This window comes from Cavia porcellus, unplaced genomic scaffold, assembly GCF_034190915.1.
Source record: "Cavia porcellus strain 051 isolate PalLab524CR breed Dunkin Hartley unplaced genomic scaffold, mCavPor4.1 scaffold_16, whole genome shotgun sequence".
Classification (NCBI taxonomy): domain Eukaryota; kingdom Metazoa; phylum Chordata; class Mammalia; order Rodentia; family Caviidae; genus Cavia; species Cavia porcellus.
In genome coordinates this window covers 22,018,934-22,027,237 of record NW_026947499.1, presented here as the reverse complement: position 1 = coordinate 22,027,237, position 8,304 = coordinate 22,018,934, and positions in this window count along the sequence as shown.

Below are 8,304 nucleotides of genomic sequence, written 5' to 3'. Positions count from 1 at the left end.
GGTAATCGTCCATAACTGTTTCTGACAATCCAAGTAGGTGGCTGTGGCAAACCAACAGTGCTCATTTCTGAATTAAAAGCAGAGAACAGATTTTTATGTCCAGCAATAGTTGATCCCTCTCATCCTAATTACCTTTGTTTATTTTAAAGATAATAAAAAAAAACGAAATGAAACAAAACAGAGCAAAGCAGATCACAACAAAATAATACAAGTGACACAGTATTTCAAAACAACAGGAAATCAAAAGTGGCTACCATGATGTCTCTTTTCTTCTTCAAAATAGTTGTTCATATCTTCACACACCATGAATTCAAACAAAATACAATAGTATAAAACTAATGAATTAAAGTATGACTAGCCTTTATAACCAGACAATAGGAATATCAACAATGGCTCCCATAATTTCTCTTGATTCTATACAAAATAGCCTTCCATACCTTCACGCATATTGAAATCAAATAATATGTAAAAAAATTTAAAACATTCAAAGAATTAGATCACTATTGGACTTCAAAACAAATGATAGAAAATCACCAATGGGTACCATAATGTATTTTTTCTTCAAAGTAGCTGTTCATACCATCACATGTAATAAGATCAATTCTTGTAAATCCTTTAGGAGAGGTTCTAGGCATATGTAATCCTATACATGTATATCTATTCTTTCTGTATTAGAGGGAAAAACAAAACACAAGATAAAACAGGGAACAAAAGAGATAAATAAGTAACAGTAACAAAGAGCCCAAAACAATAACAATATAGGCCTTCAAAAACAAGGTGGTAGGTACATAACTAAGGTTGTTATTTTGCCTGGATATCTTCAAAAGAGTTACTCAGATTACCAGATGTAAACATGCAAAATTGATCTATGAGTGTTAACTGTTTTGTTTCAAGAACTAATAGAATTAGTAGCATAATCATCTTAGCTATCTTTCGTGTGTATACATACACAATTATACACATTTTCTTTTCCCTTCATTCTTTTCTCTATTTCCATATCTGAGTTACTTTTACCCTTTTGAGCATCTTCTTACCCTTTTGTACTACTCAGCTATAAAAAAGGATCACACATAGGTTAGTGGATGTGACTTGAGACCATACTCATAACTGACAGAATAAATAAGCTATCAAGTCATCTTCATTACATTTAACAATTCCATTCTACAATGTGCCTACTACTATGATATCCACTCAATTAATAAAATACAATGTCTTTCTTCTTACTTATGAATCTGTGGATTAATCACATAATATAAATTATCATTCTCTACCATCCTATAAACAAATTATGATTACTATAAAAGTGTTATCACAATATAACTTCTATAATTGGAATTTTTATAACTAACATTGTTTACTGCATAAATTAAGAGATTAATTTATTAAAATTATGTTTTTAAATCTACAGCACAGTGATATAATCTTGTGATATCAGTTCTCCATTCATTTTTCCTTTTATCTGGGGAACATGATGTGGGAAATAAGTCAGGCTCACCTTTTTACAAATTTTGCTTCAGAGTCCTGACAACAGCCTGGACTAAATCCAGAAGCCTCTCTGTTTCAGTTTGTGGGACTATGAAATAAAACACTAAAAAATATGTCTTTGTATGTATGAACTACAGTTTGGTTCACACTCATCAATTGCTGACATTTGGATGATTAATATGTATTTGATATTTATGAGCAATTCACTTACACTGATTGATCTGAAACCTTCAGGTTCTGTGAATAAAATTTCATCTCTTTTGGGTGAATACCTAGGAAAGAATTCCTGAGTCACATGGTAACTCTTTGAGGAGATTCCTCAGTGTTTGTCAAATTTGCTGTAGAAGTTCACATTTCTATCAGCAAGGTACAAGAGTCCCTGTTTCTCTGCAGCTATACTAACATTTGTCTCTGTCCGTTGTCTGTAACTACGCTAATGGGAATGAAGTTGAATCATATTGTAGATTTGAATTTTAGTGAGTCAGCACCTGCTTCTTCACTGAGTATATGGGCTTGAATGGGACTTAACTCCAAATATTTCTCCTGTGTTCCAAGATTTGTCTCTAAATCCCATAGCTCAAACAGTATGTAGACAGCAATCTGACAACGAATTTTTAGGGATGTTCTAGGAATAATTAAAAGTTCTTCAAAGGGAAAGAAATATAACCTAAATACATATAGACAAATGGCATAGTAGTTGGGAAGTTTCCATTATATTAGGAATATTATGCTTATATATCAATACAATAATGTCAACATTTATTTTCAAGGATCTTGACACTTTTCATTACATGGTGTTATGGTTTGTGCATATGTGTTGTCCCAAAGCCTCACATAGTCATGGGGGCAGGCTTTTTGGGTTGGCTTAATCTAGAGTTTGTGATTGATTTATACTCCAATGCTGGACTTAAAGGCATTAGTGCTACCCCCCCACACACAGGTAAGTATACTGGATATTATATAAGGGACATAAAGAGGTTTGTCACTGCACACCCCCTTGTTGCTTTTGCCATCTGCTTCTACTATGAGTGTTGCACCTCTGATGTACACTATAGATGGCCTTGGAGACAGCTGATTATGAACTGAAACATCTAAAATCATGATATAAATATTACTTTCCTCCACTAACTTTGGATGTCAAGTATTTTGTCTCAGCAATGAGAGAAAAGTAACTAAGACTTTTCTTAAGAATTTCATTCCAGAGAATTGGGGTTGTAGCTGTGCCTATACAAAATCATGTGGTTCAAGGCCCTTTGGGACTGGATTATGGTAAGGTTTGGAAATGCCAAGTGAAAAAGCAAAGCTAGAATGACTGGGACTGTCTGCTATGGAAGAGTTTGTTTGGAGATCAGAAGACCAGAATGATGCAGAAATGATCCTGGTAAAGACCAAGACCAGGAAGTTTCTGTTGGGAAGGATCACAGTGGTTATTGAACTCAAAGTGATGTGTTATGACTTGGAAGAAAGTTTGTCTGCATTTTGGGTTACATTTAGAGACTTTGCCCAAGACTGAGATTAAGGGTAACAGACTACTTATTCTGGCAGAAGAAATTTTAAGGCAGTCAAACACTGAATCAGTGGCATGGCTACAGCTGGATCTTTTAGGCAGATTTATGATGAGAATCAAGATCAAAGAGTCCACCAGAATGACTTAAAATGTTGTGAGTTTGTCCAGAAGGGAAGCTCTATAAAGCTGTGGACTGCAAACATAGAGCAGAGGAGATCTCAATTGCTGAGGAAAAAAGAAAAATAGAAAACATACCGTAAGAGCGTCACAAGAAGCAGCAGGACCAAATGCTTTACAGGCTCAAAATTGCAAAGTGAAAGATTTAATTTACTTTGAGAAAAAAGCCCCAGAGCACTATGTTCCAGAATGGCAATGGCCATACCATGCTCCACAGTGATGGCAGTCTTGAGAATTCTTTCCTGGGAACTGGAGTCAGTGCTCAGTGATCCAGGGACTCAATTGTTACAGCCAAAAGCGAGGAAAATCTGACTACTGCTCCAGCTGGCAGTAGACCTTGGCATCATCAACATGGAGCTAGTTTTAGACGCATGCAGAACGGAAGCATTGTGGGGTCAGGAAGGCTTCCACCCAGATTTCAGAAGACTTGGGAGGCCAGGCAAGGTGCTCCTTAGAGGGCAGTGTGTGAAGCAAGAAATAAATTCAAAGGAGATGTGAAGACATCAGCAGCATAGAGAAGCTAGGAACACTGACTAGGTGAAGAATATTGCAAAGAGTCAACAGAGTGGGCCCCATATAGAAGCCATGAGAGCTACAACCACTGGAAGTGCCATAGGGATGGGGTCACCCAAGTGCTGTAAGTTCACATATTTCCACAGATTGCTCCAGATGCTGCATATCAAGCCACAAAACTTAAAATTTGCCATACTGGATTTTGGATCTGCATTGGTCTTATTCCTTTGCATTTTCATGTGGAATGAAAATATCTATTTTGTGCCATTGAGTGTTGGAAGTGTTTAACTTTCTTTTCATTTGTACAGAGGCTCACTCCTAAGAGTTCAACTTAAAGCTCCGAAGAGACATGTGTTGGAGACTGGATTGAACAAGGTAAAGTTGCAGAATACAAGGATCTCTGGTTGTGTTAGAAAAGCTCATATGAATAGTTCTCTGAAGTCTACATAACATCATAAATGAGACAGCCAAAGATATGAGCTGCTAACACTCACTATTCTAGAGCAAACAAATTGCCAATCTTAGAGATCAAACAATTCTCTTAATTCACAAAGTGTACTGCTTTTGTTCCAACTTCATGGGCCTTGGGATTTTGTATTCACCTAATCCTGCATCTACCAAATCTGTTGGAATAAATACAGGCTATCTAGAGAAGTTCTTTGTCTCGACTCCCAGACAGTCTTTACTCCCAGCATTTTTACTCCCAAAGTTTCAATCTTTCGAGATCCCCCCAAATCATATTACTGTCTCTTTATTTAATTCATTCATTATTGCTCCTTTAGGAGAGTAGGGGTAAGCAAAGACCCAGATACATCTTAGACTTGGTCTTTTAAGCAATGTTGAAAGTGTTAGGAGTTTGGCAACTCATAGAGATGGACTAAATGAATTTTTGGAGGCTTTAGGGTGGATTGTTACATGATTTGTATCTAAATATTCCCTTAAAGCTTAATTCAGTCATAGGGAACAGATATTTCAAAGTGACTGAATCTAGAGTTTGTGATTGGTTCATGGTCATTTTTGGACTAAGGATTTGAGTGTTACAACCCCTAGTGCAGGTAGACTGGATATAATATTAGGAACAGCGAGAAGTTTGTCCCTCTTCTCCCTTCTTTTTTGCTCTCATCTACTGTTGTGAATTGTTGCCCCTCCACCATACCACCCTGCCTCGGAGCCAGCCAGTTATGTACTTAAGCCTCTACAAACTGTGAGCTACATAAACCTTTCCCCCTTTAACTGTGAGTGTCAGATATTTTGTCTCAGCAACAAGAACAGTAATTATGAAACATGGGAAAAGCTAAATCCAGGAATAACCTAGAATATTTCATAAAGAAAGAAAAAACAATGAAATACATTTATAGATACTGAAAAGTAAAGCTATAAATTTTAGTTTGTTGATAGGAAAAAAACCAAAAAAATTCATTGATATTGTAAGATACATATGTTTGCAATTGACTTAGGATAGACTTAAATTTCTATGACATAGTAATCGCAATTGTCAAACCTAATAAAGGTACATTTTATCTCGGGTTCATAAACTCACACAAATAAAGAATCAGTGATACATATCTAGAAGGAAAAAAATCACATTATTGGAAGAGAAGACAAATAAGGAGACAGCTACAATGGCATAAAGTAGGGAGCCCAGAGCCAGTGCTCAAGGCTTTTTTTTTAGCCTCATTTATTATATGTCAAGAAAGGAACTCCCCACCTTAAGTTGCTATAACTTGGTTAGCTAATTTAGGCTTTGACTAGCTGATTTAACTACTGTCCTTTTCCATTGCTTATGTGCACATTATAGATAAGATTTTTTTGAGTTCTTACTTTTTTCAAGGTGATATCTGTAAGAATTATAGTAAAGCCTCACATTCAGGCTGAGTTAGTAAGAAAGGATACATATACACGTTAGGTATTAATGTCACGAGAGAATAAGAATGTATATACATATATGCATATATGGAGTGCCAAGTTGTGAGTATATGTTTTATATATTGAGTGAGTTTTTCTATAATAAAGCTCACCTTTTCACTTTGTCTGCTTTAGTATATAACTGGAGAAAGAGAGGAATAACTGGGGCACTGGCTTCAAAACCAGGTGCACTGCTTATCAGTTCTCCCTCTTTTATTCTGACTGTTCTCTTTAGCAGGGGCCACTTCGTTCCAGCTAGTATTTGGCAGATGATTCACTAAAGTCCTTACCTTTCCCTGCTTGTCTCCTAATTTTCCTTACACAAGGAACTCTCTTCTCAAAATGAAGCATACATTATGATGAAATGTTCTCTTTTGTATTAAAACAGTGAGATTCATAATGACGTCTGTGGAAGCTATCATTTATGTAAATTTAAAGTTAGAAAAAAATTTCAGGTGTGGAGAGAAACAGAGCACATTTAGCCACATATTATGCTCCATTAGAAAACTAGATAATGTTATTCAAAATATGCTTTTCAAAATTTAGACAACAAGCAGTACAATGCTGAGATTGAGAGAGAACAATTAGGTTGCCTTGAGATTAAAATGATCAGTGAGATCAGTGAAGACATAAATAAGCTGTTGATGAATCAAATATTATAATTATCAATTATCTCAAAGAAGAAACAAACAAATACTTGATTGAAATAAAGAAGACACTGCAAAATATAAAAGATCACTCCAGGACAGGAATAGAAGAACTGAAAGGGAACTAATTTTAAATTCTGTTAATGAAAACCTCAAGTCATTTAAAAATCAATTGAAACTCAACAGAGAGATAATTCTAGAAAAGGGCCAATCAGAAATCCTGAAAAAATAATTTCAAAAAGTGAAGTGAAAATTAAATTGAAAGTCCAAACAAAAGGTTAGTTCAACTGGAAGAAAGAATATCAGGACATGAAGACACAGTGAAATCCTAGAGCAGAGGAAAAAGAATAAGCAGAAATGTGCAGACTGTGCCATTGTTTCTGGATGCTATCTTAATTCTGTCAGTGTAAAATGTGGAAAGGGAAAGTTTCTTTTCGTGAGAAAAGTAAAAAAAACAAAAAACAAAAAACAAAAAACAAACAAAAAAACACCTCACTTCATGGAGCAGAAATTGACAAGACCTGGATGAGTGAAATTAGATAGTATTTTGCATATGGGGATTTCCTAGGAGACTTCACTTTATTTTTTTTCTATTGGATTGATAATAGACTCCAAGTTTCTTTTTTCCCCTATTGCACTGAGTTGCTCAGATGATAATAGAAAGTTGATGAAAGTTCACTTGAACAAATGAGGGACTTAAACACGTATGGATCAATGAAGCCACTAAATAGGAAAGAGCAAAAGGCACTTTACCATCAGACTTCAGTGGGAAACAAGAATGTTAGCATGTGAAACAAACACCTAGAGGTCAAATGTGTGGTCTTTTATTGCAGGTTTTTCTTCATTCTTCACCTCTTTAGGACACCTGCAGTGCAAGTCACTGCAGTTGGACCTTTGTTGCTTCCAGCCAGGTATAAAGAAAAGAATCACTCTGTCTATAAAAAGTTAGTTTTCATTATATCATTTCCATGAAATTTCAACATGTTTGAACATTATAAATACTGTGTTTCTGGAAGATACATACCTTATCAATACATTTTGGTCCAATACCTTTTTTCTCAGTTATTTCAATAATTCTCAAAAACACACCTGCTTTTATCTACATAATGAATAGCAAGTTAATTGTTGCTTGTGTGGATATTTTAAATCCATGAAACGTTTTCAAACTTAACTTGTATTGAATTCTAGACCTGTAAGTTTAACTCTTTAAAATATCTGTGTTTCTTGACCATACCTGCTAGTTAATTCAGGACTAAAGTGTTTGAAGGAAATCTCCAAGGATGATATCTACTATGATTTCTTCAGGGTGGATGGAAATATGCTTTAAGGACTAATAAAGGTGTAATGTTCAAGATGTCAGCAATGCCATTTTACAAGAACAGAAGAAAATCAAAATGATGAGAATAAGATGTGAATTTAAGTAGCAGAGAAGAAACAGTTCATGACTTGGTGAGTAGGAAGGGGAGAGAGAGAAAGAGAGGCAGAGAGAGACACAGAAGACAGAAGCTGGGAATACATAAATCTTTCAAATTCTGCCATTATTGACCCACCTCTTCCACACAGATACCACCTGCTAACACCAAGTCACCTACATCCTTATCAGTGGACTAATACACGTATGATTCTCACATCCCACGATCGATCATATCCCAAAACCTTCACCTATGAGCACAGGAGGATTTGGAGGACATCTAGTGATGAAATTTAACATGTATGAAGGTTTCAAGTTTTTTTGTGGTTTCGGGGTTTTCATCTCTATTTGCAAAGTAAGTAGGAGAGGAATTTTAGGGTAACACAGAAAGTTTATTAGAGAAAATACTGTATGTTAATGCCTTTTAAAATGGCTGTAGCAATTTACATTTCTATGGACTAAAATATCTATTTTACAAAATTTCCTATTTTTCCACATTGCTACCAGCAAAGATATTATCTATTATTTTCCTTATAGCTACCTTAGTGAGAATGAAGTTGTATCTCATTGTGAACTTCATAGTACTCCAATAATTAATGAGCACCTGACTTAGTATCATGCACTGTGTTATCCATTTGTTAATCATATGAAGAGCAGCT